At 36.2% G+C, this 16225-nt stretch overlaps 1 protein-coding gene across 8 annotated transcripts in view; it reads left to right on the top strand.

The window, feature by feature from the left end:
* LOC150101263 (cyclic AMP-dependent transcription factor ATF-2-like) overlaps positions 1–16225 on the top strand; it is a 379459-nt gene that overhangs the window by 292405 nt on the left and 70829 nt on the right. The window lies entirely within an intron of this gene.

Raw genomic sequence — 16225 nt, 5'->3', positions numbered from 1 at the left:
CATGTCATTTGCTGTAAATAGCAGTTCAGATTATTTCTATGACTGGAAGACTAAGTTTAATAGGCACTTTTTTGAGCAGGGGTAAATTAGCCAGTTATAACCAGAGGTAGCCATTTTTTGCCCAGCAGCTCCAGTTTTCTTTTGAAAAAAACAGATAAACTTATACAATGTATGCAATAGATATAACAGACTATTTTATCTGATCTGTTTTGAAATCAAATAAAGTGGTTTTCATATGGTTTGGTTTAGGGTGAAAGCTTGGTAACTGGGTGAAGACTCTCACATGTATCCTGTAAGGAATGCAGAGACCTGACAGTTGTCAATCACACCTTCTTGTGTTGTGTTTTACCATTAGTTATCTACTTGGATACCAAACGAATAAGGATTTGTTGTAATTCAGAATTAAGCTAGCCATATTGTATTCTGTATTAATGTAAGCTAGGGATTCTCAACTGGTTGTATCACGGGCACATTTGAGATTGGGAAGAGAGAGACGTGCACCACTATTTTTTTCTATGAAAATTTATACTTATCATATCAAATGATAACAATTAACAAATTAGTTAACTATGAAAGTAGGATAAATACATATGTAACATTTATTATACAAGTAAATTAAACTATCACACAATACGCAAAAACATTTCTCTTTACTCTGGTAAAATAATAGCCTTCTTCCCAATCGTTGTTGAATTTATAGGTTTATTATTTTTTATTTGGATTACTCATTTTTTATTATTATTATTATTTAACACCTCAGGGAGTCCAAAGCTTCATCGAGGGAGAGCGTGCCAACAGCATCGAATGATTGGACCCCTTCCAACTACTAACCGTGCTCAGACTTACTTAACTCAGCCATTAGTAGTAGATGCAGATTCGTCCTGTAAGCTCTCCACATCACCTTGATTATATTACTCTACTAATTTTGCATCACAACGAACAACTGAATATTCCCTTTCAGGTTTTTCACCAATAAGATTGTTATTTTGGGGCAAAATTTTTAAACACAAGAAAACAAGGTATGGTCAAAGCGTGCCGATAACACTGGTGAAATGGTGACACATCCCTCAATTGTACACTTGAGGGATGTGTCACTAAATAATAAATGTGCAATTTTGTGCAAAATAATAAATATTTGCACAAAATTGGCACTGGTAACACTCACACTCAAAGACAGAGGAATTACAAAATGTAATATAACATAAATGTTAACATTTTTTACAGTTTCAATAAATATTATTACTAAGAGAAGACTTATATTTTCCAGTTTTAATTTTATTTTATCCTTATTTAATAATTGACAGTGGGTGCATGCAAATAGCTCCGTGGGGCAAATGCACCCACGCAGCTATTTGCTGGTGTAAGCTATAGACAAAAATGATGATACAATTATAATGTGATGCCAAGCCATGCCAGCTCAGACATTGCCTGATTAAACAATCTCCACTGTCATTCTTTGGAGAACCAGGATGACCAGTGAAAAGTCATCTATATTGGAACAAAGTCAACCTTAGGAAAACAGATGGATAGACACCATTGAGATAAAAAGCATCAATGGAAAAGAAGCAGAACTACTAAAGAATTGAAGAAATACCATATCAACAAACAAAACAAAACAGGTGGCATACTTTTAAATAATAACTATGATATGTATTCTTGCATTGATTATGAAAATAATGGAATAGCTGCAGCATGCGACACTAAACAGGATGATGAACTACTTGCATAGTACAAGTTCATGTAGGGTGATGTGTGAAATTTTCAAAAAGTTGGACAGTAAGACTTATTTATTAGTCTTATGGTCTCATAAAGGAAAAGTTGGTTATATTATTATTATTATTATTATTATTAAAAGTTTATTTTTCACTTGGTTAGAGTATAACAAATTTAGTTTAATCCTTTATCCAAGTGTGAGTAAACAAAGTTTGCACCTGAAAGTATCTTCAGGACTGGATGTAAGGTGGTACAACACCAGGGCACTCCTTGCAAAGGTGGAGCAAGCTACCAACACTCCTATCTCAGTATCTCCCATAATGCAAAACACATCTCCTTGCAGATATGTCTAATGTTATGCATTAAGGGAAGGGCCACAACCCAGACTAGTTTCGACCTTTATTGAGGTCTCTTCAGTGGGAGCCAGGCCCAAGTGGAGATACCAGGCAGAAGCATTAGCAGGTCATCTCTACCTATAGGAGTTGCCAAATGTTGTGCCACCCCTTTTTTAATAAATTACTCTGGATTTAGAGAAAGATGTTGAAAGTTTATTTTTCACTTGGTTAGAGTATAATAAATTTAGTTTAATCCTTTATCCAAGTGTGAGCAAACAAAGTCTGCGCCTGAAAGTATCTTCAGGACTGAGGTAAGGTGGTACAACACCAGGACACTCCTTGCAAAGGTGGAGCAAGCTACCAACACTCCTATCTCAGTATCTCCCATAATGCAAAACACATCTCCTTGCAGATATGTCTAATGTTATGCATTAAGGTAGCTTGCTCCACCTTTGCAAGGAGTTCCCTGGTGTTGTACCACCTTACCCCAGTCCTGAAGATACTTTCAGGCGCAAACTTTGTTTGCTCACACTTGGATAAAGGATTAAACTAAATTTATTATTATTATTATTAGAAATCCAAACAACAGAGTAGGAATGAATGTCAGGCAAATAAAAAGTTTTTGAAAGAAAAGTGAAGATCTACTAATAATGATTAAGTATTTGTCAGATATCTGTTAGGAATGCATGTTCATTATTAATGGCATGTCCAGTATAAAGATGTGGATAAATTCACATGGAAAGAACATACACAAAAAGAGAAATCTTGCACATGTAATTGTTGATTGTGATATACCTTCACATTAAATTCAGGATACAATATTATATAGAAAATTTGACCTGGAAGTGGTCATTATTTACTTTTGATCAGGATAAAAATGAATACCATATTGCAAAGAAAAAATATGTATTCTTTCAGAGGTGAACTGTAGACTCAAATATTTGACCATCCTCAATGAATTATGAATGGAAATATTAGACCATCATCAATGAATTATGAATAGTTCCAAAGGCAGAACAAACAACAATGGATTTCACATTCATGATATAAGCTGCTGCTCCTAAAATTGATAATAGAACTTTAATATGGATAGATTACATTTTTTTTTTATTTATTTATAGTTGTTGAGGATAAGAATCTTCCAAAATTTTGATAAAGAAATACAGTTGTTCAGGTTTAGGTGGTGTAAAAGATCCTCACAACTCTAAATAATCATTTCAATCTGAAATGGCACAGATGTGTATCTCCTGTTGAAATTTATATGGTTTTTGTTGACTTTGTGTCATTCAAGACCAGGCTTATGGGATAACTGATGGTGGTCTGTTGTTATCATACCAAGATATCAGTATTTTGATACTGTCTTTCATTATTTAAACTTTGTGCATATATATGTTAAAGTCAGTTATCTGTGTCACAAATGTCTTTAAAATCGTGCATACGTATCATTCACAGGTAAGATTTAACCAAAAAGACCACAAAACTTGGAAAGCTATCAGTTCAGCAAGGTAAGCTAGGGACCAGGATTTTATTTCTCAAAAAATGCTGTCAATCTTAGATTATTCCTATATTTGCTAGATTAACAGAACTTATCAAGTCACATAGAGCTCACCAAATTTATATCTACTCACCAGACCGTTATTGAGGTCTCGTCAGTGGGAGGCAGAATGTTGCACTATGTACCTCAGTCCTGAAGATATTTTCAGCTGCAAACTTTGTTTGCTTACACTTGGATAAAGGATTAAACTAAATTTATTATAGTCTAACCAAGTGCAAAATAAACTTTCAAGAATTAGGGGAGTGAACCAATGGCATCAACAGCAGAATCATATTAAAAATGAAGATATTACTTGAAATTATTAACATTCAGGAATGTGTCAGCAGAGCCAATGTAAGGCAGTACAGCCACTTAAATAGAATGTGTGAGGAAAGATTAGCAAAACAGGTGCTTGATGCCAAGAAAGAGACCCAAAGGAAGACCAAGGGTGAATCGATTCAGTTAGAAGTGCCTTAGAAACACAAAATGTTATATATGATTTTGGTGTTCTCACAAGTAATAGATTGATTTGAAGGAAAACTATTGATAGGAGATTAATAATAATGTAAACTTAATCATGTAGCGCTGTCATAGTAACCTGAACACCCCATAGAGGCACATATCAGGAGATCGATGATGATCCTAAGAGGGGATGATGCATGGACAAGGAAAACTAAAATTTCAGGAGACTTGCTGCTAAAATTGTGAGGACAGCAAAGAGGATTATGATGATGATGAGGAGGACACTGTGTCAAAGTAAAGGATATTATTGTTACATTGTATAAGGCTTTATTCAGGCAGCATAATGAATATTGTGCACAGTTTTGGCCACCTGGTTTTCAAAAGAATGAAGAGATACTAAAACATATCCAGAGATGATTGAGTAAGGTGGTTTCTGATCTTTGGAATGTTGAGTATAAGGACAAGTTTAAGAAGTAAAATTTACATAGTCTAGTGAATAAAATTAGGGAGGGATATGATTGAGACAGCAAAGTCTGAGAGAAGATGGCATATTAGCAGAATGAATAAAATCAGGCGGTTCACAGTTTCATAAGGTCATATGCTATGTTTAATATTTCAACTACAGAAAAAACTCAAGGGCATAAATCTTTGATTATCATATTATATAAAAAGGACAGCAGAGATGATATCAATAACTAAAGGCCAATCAGTTTGCTCTCACAATTATACAAAATGTTGAAGTAATTCAGAAGTCATATTTCCATATACAAGTAGCCAAAAGGTGTCACACCTTACTGGATTAGAGATAGATGTTGAAAGTTTTTCCACTTGGTTATGTAATAAATTAAAGATACCAAGAAATTAACCAAGTGGAAAAACTTTCAACATCTATCGCTAATCCAAAGTATTTTAGTAAAACGGTGTGACACCTTTTGGCTACTTGTATATGGAAATATGATTTCTGTAGTACTTCAACCTTAGTATCACTTCTGGGTCTGGCTCCCCCTAACAAGACCTCAATAAAGGTCGAAATCGGTCTGGGTAGTGACCCAGTCCGGTTTCGACATTTATAATGTCCATAAGGAAACATGTTTTGCATTATCGGATACTAAGGCAAGTGATGTGAAGTCATTAGCTCCATACATGACTTGCACAGTTGTGAAGTTACTTCATGTGCAAACTTTGTTTGCTTACACTTGGATAAAGGATTAAACCAAGAATATAATTTCTTAGCATTTTTAATTTATACGGCAATATGACTTTGGACTGCTGGCTGTGGAGTGAGGTTGAAAAAATGTGGATTGTAGTTTGGTGGACAGGAGGAAAAAAAGTGATATGATAGACATTTAAGTTAGTGAGAGGATTTTATTGAATTGATTCAGATGAGATTATAAAAAGGGGAGAAGGTGAGAGAAGAAAAACTAGAGGTCATCCCTGGAAGTTATGAACGAGTATGGTGAAGAGGTATGTGAAGAGCAGTATTTTTATGTCAAGAATTGTCAGTGAATGGAAAGCATTATCAGAATGTGTTGTTAATGCAAGGGGTGTTAAGGATTTTAAGATTCTGTTTATGATAAATATGTTGTTAGTTAAATGAACCTCCCACGATGAGTCTGCCGATTCCATAGAGGTTGCAATAATAATAATAATATGAACAAGCAGGATTCAGAGCAGAATTCTTTACAATAGATCATATACACACTATTAACAGATAAAGCAAATGAATATAACCTTCCTGCATATATAGTGTTCATAGATTTTGAAGAAAAAAAGCCTCTGATTCTCTATATCACTCAGAAATCATAAACAGTTTAAGACAATAAGTCATTCCAACAAAGTACATCAAAGCTCAGCATCCAGTATAAAGCTAGAATATCAGGGAAAGAAATTTGGGTGAAAGAGGAGTAAGGCAAGGAGATCCTATATCACCCATATGTCTTATGGGAAAACTATGGAATTAGTATCAACAGAAAAATCTCAGTTGCTTAAATTTTGATTGACACTGTTCTGTTATCAAAAATTATAGTAGAAATTCAGGAAATGCTAAATGACCTTGATAGAGAAAGCAGGAGAAAAGGTTTATAAAGATTAATCTAACTAAAAACAAACCAATGACAAATTCAGATCAAACCTAACTAAAATTAACAGATAATCATACTGAAATTGTGGAGGACCATATTTACTTTGGTCAAATAGTTACTTTTAAGGAAAAACAAGAAAAAAACAAACAAACAGAACAATCATACATGGAAATCAAAGTATTTTGGCTGTATAAAGATTACCTGTTAGACGATTTGCCTATTTAATATATGCATTATTCCAATGTTTATCTATGGAAGTGAGACATTGGCAACTAAAATACAGAAGACAAGTTGCATGTGGCAAAAAGAGCCTTGAAGAGAAGAATTCTCCACATAACAAAAAATGGGAGAGAAACAGGATAAGAATGAGAGAGATGACTGGAGTAGACATTATTGTGAAGTGTTGTAAAGCATGTAAATGGAGATGGTTTGGCTATATTAGTAGAATGCCAGATGAAAGGTGGACAAAAATTAAGCAACGAGAGGATACAAAGAGAAAGAAAGATTGCCAAAGAACAAGATGGAGGGATAATCTGATGGTGGACATTGGCTAAAGATGATGGCTAAATACAAACATAACTTCAAAGTTAAGGGGAAGGTTTATATCCAGTAGTGGATGGAAAGAGGGTAAAGAAAAAGAAGAATGATTAACACAGGTAAGTTCATAAGGGGTATTACCATGTTGGGAGACAAGAGAAGGATGTTTTATTTATTTTTAATGTGAGGCATCCATGACCGCGATACCCTCAAGGGTATCATGGTCATGGATGCCTCATCGATACACTCCTGTATTCACTTTAGTGAATACAGGAGTGGAAAACCACCTTACTTCATGTAATATACATCTGTTATATTATCTGTAGATTGGTCCCTACCCTTCTTTTCTTCTTGCTCCTTCTTCCCAATGCTATTAGAATATTCAAGGACTAGGAGTGAATCTATCCTATCTTACTATTTCTTTTTGTCTTATGAGTGGAAGTCTGCCTTCTCTCCCAGGTATCTGCCTCACCTAGTAGGCTCATATCCAATCCCCACCTGGTCAACATGGGATGAAATTGGGATCAAAATTCCAAGATAAGTGGAAAGGGCCTCTGCAATCCTATCACTTTTTCTTGCAGTGACGTGACTTCGCTCCAAAATCCTAATACGTTTGTGCCTTATAATACATGATGCATCTGTTGTCACGCAGAATAATCAGGACCACATTCAGGGCTTAGAGTAACACAAGTCACTGTTACTGTGAATGAAGAATACATTAGGTATTGCATTAATCTCAGAGGTGAACTTTATATAGGAATGTACAGGGTCTACATAGATGGGTATCCTTGATATTGTCCATAAAGGGATGGAAAGGTACAAAATTGATATCCTGGGAATTACAGAAACCAGATGGAATGGAGAAGGTCATTTCAAAAGACAGGATGGTAAATTAGTTATTTATACAGGAGGTGACTCAAAACATCATGGAGTAGCAGTGGTACTGAGGAATGTTAAGCAATACCTCTTCTTACTCATAATCCTGTTAGTGATAGGATACTTTGTATTAGACTTAAGGCTCATCCTACAAATGTGTCAATCATCTTAGTTTATGTGTCCCAACAGATAGGCCTGATGAAGAGCATGAGAAATTCTATGAAACCTACAGACTGTGCCAAGAAGAGGTGCACTTTTCATCACAGGGGACTTTAATGAAAAAGTGGGAAAGAGTATGAGAGCGAGTCCTGAGTGTGGACTGTTTGGTTAGGATGAACATAACCCCCCGTGGTGAAAGACTGTTGGAATTTGCCCATAGCAGATTAGTTATTACTTATACCTGCTTCCAGAGACATCCACATAGACCTATACTTGGACATCTAACATTAATAAGTCAAGGCACCAGACTGATTACATCCTAGCTCGAAAACAGTGTAAGACAAGCATCTTTAATGTATATACTTGTCCAGGAGCAGACTGTGCTACTTACCATCAGCTAGCAAGAGCCAAAGTAAGGTTGATACTCCAAAACCCTCCAAGTCAGGCCCATCCCACAAGACAGAATGTCAGAGTAATCCTTAATGGGTTCACAGAAGAAACTTCAACCTGGTTGAATGACCTTCTTGAGACTAGTGAGGCGTATTCAGCTGAAATGCTATGGGAAGGAGTCAAGGTTATAATAGATGATACAAACAAGAAGTATTATCTAGGCCCAATTAGAAGACCAAGAGACCCATGGATATCAGATGCAACATGAGATCTGATTGAAAGGAGGCAGCTGGAGAAACAAAAGAGACACAAGGACTGAAGAATATAAAAGATTACACAGGGAAGTAAGGCCTATGGAGCTCACTGGAAGTGGCACTTGCATTCTCTGCACTAGGCCTCCCAAAGACAGACTTAAGTTCAAGTCTGGTTGCCAACTGGAGGAACTTTTTCTAAGCCTATCTTTGAACAGTTCCAGAGTTATGCGATCTATAGCAAGCAGGTAAGAGTTTTTTTTTTCTCCCCATAAAAATTAAGAAAATCAACTCCACATTATTTCAGACAGTAACATATCTTGTTAGGGTTAGGTACCAATAGATGGCAACACTTGTTTATCTGTCTCTTCATTGACTGCCGCTTATAATTAGTGATAATCATGGGCCAGCTATCTCTGAATGCTATGGGTGGAGAGTGAACTACCCCACAGAGTCTCCAAAAGCTAGACAGGGTCAAGAGACCACTTACTCCCTATAAGGAAATAAAAGGCATTAGCTGAGTTGATATGTAGAGAAGTGAGAAAAGTCATCAGACAGGAGAAGGAAAATTTTTATGCTAATAAGTGTGAAGAGATAGAATTCCAGATGAAGAGGCACAATTATAAAAAGATGTTTCATTTAGTTCTTGATCTAAAGCACAAGTTTAAGCCCAAATTGAATGTCATCAAAGATAGGAATGGAGAGTACTAACAGAATAACTGGAAATCAAAAATAAATGGAAAGAGTACTGCAAGGAACTGTACAGCAGAGAGGAAAAGGAAAATTTGAACATGGAGGTTTTAGGAAGGTGTTCCAGAGATCAGATCCTTTGCTTAAGACAGATCATTGAAAAATATAAAGAATTTTCACTCCCTCTGGTAATATGTTTCATAGACTACTCGAAAGTTTTAACTGCATTCAGCATATGAAATTGTGGGAGATAATGAAATTAAGCACCACAGGATAATAACGGGAATATAGTCAGAAACCAAATTGATTACTCGCAAATTGATGAACAATTTCAAAATTCTATAAAGAGTACAAAAACCTATCCTAGTGCAGATATTGCTTCTGATCATAACCTACTGGTGGCAGAGTTAAAACTTAGAATGAAAGCTATACTTAAGAAACATCAACAAAAAAGGTTTGATTTAGGAAAATTAAAAAAACACAGAGATAAGAAACAAACTGAGTCAAGATCTGAATCAAGAGCTAGATGAAAACAAAATATAAAGACACCACTTATCAAGAATGATGACACATGGGTCAAATTAAAATCTGCCTTCATAGAGAAATATACAAATAACTTGTGTCCTAATAGAGCAGTAAAAGAGAAAGATTGGATAACTGATGAAATTCTTTCTCTCATGGATAAACACAGATCATATAAAAATCATAGTCCAACAAAATATAAAGAGATTCAGAAAATTATTAAATGCAAGATCAAAGAAGCAAAAGAAATCTGGATGAATGAAAAATGTAAAGAAATAGAAATTCTATAGGAAAAGCATGACAATTTTAATCTACATAAAAAGTTGAAAGAGACCTCAAGTATATTTAAGAAAAAACAATTCTGTATCCTTCGAAACAAAAAGGGAGAAATAATATCTGAAAAGGATGACAAAATACAAGAATGGGTGAAATATATAGAACTCTTTACTGATAACAGACAGAACACAGAAAATACTTATGTACGTATGATTTGTTCTGGGTCGAATTTTTGGAAGGTCCATGCATTCTAAGATCAGAGGTAGAATGTGCACTAAACTCAGTTAAAAATGGTAAAACCTTAGGCCCAGACAGAATACCAACAGAAATAGTAGAGCTATTAGAAGGTGACAACATTAATATATTAGTAAAGCTATTTAATAAGATCTACGATACAGGCATAATCCCTCAAGACTGGTTACAGTCAACCTTCATCATGCTACCTAAAAAAGCAAATGCGAAAACTTATAATGACTATAGAATGATCAACTTAATGAGTCACGTTCTCAAAATAATTCAAAAAAGAATATACAGAAAATATGAAGACACCATCAGTGATACCCAATTCAGCTTTAGAAACGGTTTGGGAACAAGAGAGGCTCTTTTCTGTTCTCAGATCTTATTCCAAAAATGTATTGACCAAAGCAAAGAAATAATCATTTGTTTCATCGACTTCGAGAACGCATTTGACAAAGTCCAACATGCTAAAATGATTGCATTATTAAAAAGAATTGGATTAGATGGTAAAGACAACAGGATCATTGAAAACTTATGTTGGAACCAAAAAGCATCTGTTCAAGTTGATGACATTATTACAGACTCCATTAACATTAAAAGAGGAGTAAGGCAGGGATGTGCACCGTCACATCTTCTTTTTAATATATATTCAGAAGTCATATTTCAAAAAGTCTTGAAAGGAATGGATTAACGTAAATGGTGAAATCATCAGTAACATCCAATATGCTGATGACACAGATCTCCTGACTGACAATATTCAGGATCTTCAAAATCTTCTGGAACTAGTGAATGAAGAGAGTGAAAAAAATGGGATTAAAAAAAAACAAAACTAAATTCGTGGTCATAAGCAAAAAACCAATTATTAATTCAGCACTTTCTTTAAATGGAAAACAAATAGAAAGAGCAGCAAAGTTTAAATATCTCAGATTATGGTTAAATGAAGATTGCAATCCAGAAATGGAAATAAAAGTTAGAACTGAAATGGCAAGAAAAACTTTTCTCTTGATGAAATCAACACTGTGTAACCACAGTTTAAATTTAGAGCTTAGAGTATGCATGGTTAAATGCTATGCATGGTCTGTACTGCTGTACGGTGCAGAAACTTGGATCTTGAAGACAACATCAATAAAAAGAGTTAAAGCCTTTGAGATGTGGTTATACAGATGAATGTTAAAAATCCCATGGACAGCAAAAACGTCCAATCAGGAAGTACTTGAATAAATGTGGAAATCACGTGAACCATAAATATAATTAGATGCCATAAAAAGAAGGAAAACTGCATGTCTTGGTCACCTACTTCGTAATGAAAAATATAAGATACTTCAATTGATTATAAAAGGGAAGATAAATGGAAGAAGAGGATAAGGAAGACCAAGAAAATCTTGGCTGGCAGACATCAGACAGTGGACTGGCATGAACTCTGAGAGACTGCTCAGAGTGGCTGAGAATCGCTCAAAATTTGCCAAGGTGGTCACCAACCTCCGACAGGAGATGGTACTCGAAGAAGAATGAAATTAATGGGATTTACTCAACACATTATCAGGTTGACAGCTAACTTGCTGAGTGAACAGGAAGCCACAGTAAGAACAGGTGTTGGATTAATTGATTGGCTTCAGGTCAGGAAGGGAGTTAGGTAAGGATGCCTACTTTCTTCTCACTTGTTTAGTATCTATGCTGAGGACATCATGTGTGAAGTCTGGGCAGTGGCCCTTCCCTTAATGCATAGCAGTATACATGTCTGTAAGGAGATGTGCTTTGCATTATGGGAGATACTGAGACAAGGAGTGATGAGAGCTTGGTCCACCTTTGCTCAGAGTTGCCTGATGTTGCACCACCTACCTCAGTCCTGAAGATATTTTCAGATGCATACTTTGTTTTCTTACACTTGGATAAAGGATTAAACTAAATTTATTATATCCCCTAATTCTTCTTAGAACCCTCATATCTGTGGTCTCTAGTTCTTGATCAAGTTCTTTATTTGTAACTCAACTCTCAGATCCATAACTTAAAACCGGTTTGAACATTGTCTTGTATACTGCTAGTTTGGTGTTTTGGATAATTTCTCTCTTATTCCATATAAATTTATTCATTTGGTTACCCACCATACCAGCTTTGCTTATTTTGTTGTCTATTTCCAGATTGCCTAAATAGCTGAAATATTTTACTCGTTGTATAGGAACTCCACTCATAATGCAGCTGAAGTTTTCTGTGCTCCTGTATATTTGCATAGTTTTTGTCTTTTTATTGCAGATTTTCTTGCCATATTTGTTACAGCTGTTATTCAATTTAGTTAGAGAGTCCTAGAGACTTGCACTATGTGTTTAAGAGTACATCATCTGCACAAAGAGCTAAGTTTAACATTTCTAATTCTTATATCAGGCCTTATGCCACTTTCTTTCATAATGTGATCCATATAGATGATGATTAAGATTGGAGAAAATGTGCATCCTTGTCTTACCCCCGATTTTACGTTAAACCATCTTCCCGTATTTCTTTCAATTCTAACTGCTGACTGACAACTTAAATATAGACTGTGCATTGCTCTGTGTGTAATATTCCATTCATCCCATATAACTTAAGTATTTTGAAAAACTTTTTCTCTGGACACCTTGTCTTATATCTTTTCCAGATCTACAAAACTTAAGTACAGATCCTTGTCATATTCCCACGATTTTTCAATCATTTATCGTAAAGTGAAAATCTAATCTTGATAACCTCTATTTGGCCTGAACCCAGCTTGTTTATCTCCAAGTTTCTCTTCCACAATCTTTCTTGACCTCTTTTCAAGTATACTTGCATAAATCTTACTTGGAATACTTAGAGAAATTCCTCTAATTCTCACATTCAGCTTTATTCCCTTTTTTATAGATGGATTCTATGAGAGCTCTGCTCCAATCATTGGGAATTTGACCTTCAGACCAGGCCCTCTTAATTATGCAGTGTACCCACTGCAAAACTTTTATACCTCCATTCTTAAGCATTTCTGGTTGAATATCTGCTCTAGCTACCTTTCCACATTTCAAGTTTTTGACAGTTTTTTCTACCTCAAATATTGATATGTACTCCTCCTTGCATTCCTCTTGAAAATTTTCTACTGTGGTTCTGTCACTGCTTGGTTTGTTTAACAGTCTCTCAAAAGTAATTATTCCAGACATCTAGTATATCCTTATTTTCAGTTTTCATGTCAGCTTTATTATCTTTGATTCTTTTACAGTACTCTCCTCCATTTCTAAGCTTTTTCAGTACCCTCCAGAACATTTTACCACCTTCCTGATATTTATTTTCCATACTCTTACCAGTCTTCCTATGACATTTGTTTAGCTACTTTTACACATAGCTTCACTCGCTTACATTTTTCTCTGTATTCTTTAAGGACATCTGCTGACTTATTTGCTATAAACTTTTGGTATGCTTTCTCTTTTTCCAGGACTGCTTCTTTAACTTCTTGTTTCTACCATGGTGTTCTTATTTTTCTATCCTTGCAGACAACTTCACCACATACCTTCCTTTCTGAATCAGTCAGTCTTCTTCAGAGTTTGCCACTGAGACTCCAAGGTTTGGTTCTTGTTTTCAATTTTTTCTTCAATAATATTTGTATAGTTGAGTCTACAATTTACCTGTAAAAGCTGCTTAACTTTAATTCTTTTTAAATGCCAGCCTGGTTGGCCAAGTGGTTAGCATACCTGCTCTCCAGCCAAAAGGCTGCAGGGTTGAATCCTGGCGTGGGCATGGATGTGTTGTTGATTGTCTGTGAAAATATTAGTAGTAGTGGGCAGTAGATGCCATTAGTGTAGATTTGTGTGGTGGAGACAGAGTTGTAGAGTAGGTGTCCTCCCTCGATAATTCTTTGGACTCCCTGGAGGTGTCACATAATAATAATAAAAACTTTCTTACATACTGTTTCTTTTCAATGTGATATCCATTTTTGAAATTGGAAGTGACCATTACTTAGCACTAAGTAATGGTCACTTCCAATTTCAAATCCTCTGTACATTCTTTTATCCTGAACATGTTGATATCATTGTCGACAATTACATAGTCATTGAAGCTTTTGTTATTTCTTGTGTCTTCTCTCCATGTGAATTTGTGCACATATTTATATTGAAACATGGTGTTAGTAATGACTAGTTCATGACCTGAGCAAAAGTCCAATAATATGCACAAATAATTTTCATTGTCCATCTCTCCATTTTGAAGTTTGCTCACATAACTCTAATTGAAACTGCCTTACAATCAAGAAGTTTATATTCTGGTTTGGTATTGAATGCTATCACTACTCCTTCCCTTCCTTGATCATTATTGCCTGAAAATAATATCCTATACTTATAATTTAGTAAGATCTTCCCTGTTCTTGTCCTCTTAGTAATGCCAGTTATGTTCACTTGGTAATTTTTCAATTCTTCTGCAAGTTCAATTTCCTTTCCATTAATACTCCTTATTTTAATGGTTCCTGTCTTCAGTTCTTTTGATGTCATGTTTATTCTTTTTCTTCTAGATGTTGAGTTGGAGCTTGTTCAGGTAGCTGACTTTTCACTGTTTGCCTTGGTTCCCTGACAAAAACAGCAGGGGACCTTGTTTAATCAGGTGACACTCCAGCAGGCATGAAATCTCATCATGTTGTACCATCGTGTGTGTGTGTGTGTGTGTGGTTTAAGCTGATAGAGAGTACAATTTGTCAGCTAAGACCCAAATTGCCAGCCCATCCTCGTTTGTTCGATATCCAGTAGATACCTACTGACAGGACACACCTCATGAAGGCGAGTTTGGACATTAGGTCAGAATCCCAAGCCGGTTCTCTGCATTCTTGACAGGTGATGTAGAGGTCTCCCAGTTATTTGGCTTTGACCCTTAAGAGCGACCATATGTGAATATATAAATATGAAAGTAATTTAAAATTCTAAAAATCTTCTTCTTCTGCAGCTTCTCCCACTTAAGTGGGGTCACTGTTGATGATGAGTCTCCTCCACATCCTCAAGTCCTCTTCTACCAGCTCCCTCCATCTCTTCTTTGGCAACCCACGCTTCCTCCTTCCTTGCACATCCATCTGCATGACCCTTCTTCCCACATATTCGTCCTCCCTCCTCATCACATGACCAAACCATCTCAACCTTGCCTCCTGTATCTTCACTCCTAAGTTCGTAACTTTCACTGTTCCCCTCACATTGTCATTTCTCAGACGATCCTTTCTGGTCACACCGTACATCCACCTAAGCATTCTCATCTCTGCTACTTCCATCCTGCTGATGTTATTTTTCCTCAGGGCCAGTTTCTATAGCATATGTCATAGCTGGCCTCACTACTGTCCTATAGTTTTGCCTTTCAGATTGATCGGCACCCTCTTATCGCATAACACTCCAGCCATCTCCCTCCAGTTCCTCCAACCCGCTTGTATCCTGCATCCCACTTTCTTCTCAGCTCCTCCATCACAATATTAAACAGAAACAGACTTAATGCTGACCTTTGATGCAAGCCAACTGTTACTTGAAAACTTTCTGTCTGTCCCAGACAGGTCCGAACACTTGTCTTCACATTTCTGTACATCTCCCGCACCAACCTGACATATTTCTCCGGAACCTTCTTCTCCCTCAGACACCTTCAGACTTCTTGACTTGGCACTCTATCGTATGCTTTCTCCAGATCAATAAATGTCAGATGTAGCTCCCGTTGTTTCTCTCGAAACTTTTCCATCGTCTGCCGTAACCCAAAGATAGCATCTATTGTTGATCTACCAGGCATGACGCCAAATTGTTCCTTTGCAATCTCCTCCTTCCTCAATCTTCCATTAAGAACCCTTTCTAGGATTTTCATTGTGTGGGACATCAACTTTATTCCTCTGTAATTTTTTACAGTCTTGTGCATCCCCTTTACCCTTGTAGATGGGGACAAGAGTACTCTCCCTCCATTCCTCAGGTATATTTTCCTGTTGGCAAACTTTCATGAACAGGTCCCACAACAGGTCAGTTCCCTCTTCCCCCAGTGCCTTCCATGCCTCCACTGGAATCCTGTCGTGGCCCACCGATTTTCCATTCCTCATCCTCTTCATGGCCTCCATCACTTCCACTCTACTGATGTTCTGCACCATCCCCTCAGAAGGCTACCCATCTTCTCTGTGAGCCTTGCATTTTCCTCATTCAAAAGTCCCTCAAAGTATATTCTCCATCT

This window comes from Typopeltis vanoorti, chromosome 11 (assembly GCF_054136105.1).
Source record: "Typopeltis vanoorti isolate ZY-2024b chromosome 11, IOZ_Tvanoo_1.0, whole genome shotgun sequence".
In the NCBI taxonomy this organism is placed as follows: Eukaryota; Metazoa; Arthropoda; class Arachnida; order Uropygi; family Thelyphonidae; genus Typopeltis; species Typopeltis vanoorti.
The sequence above is the reverse complement of the archived record's forward strand: the minus strand, read 5'-3'. Positions and strand labels throughout refer to the sequence as shown.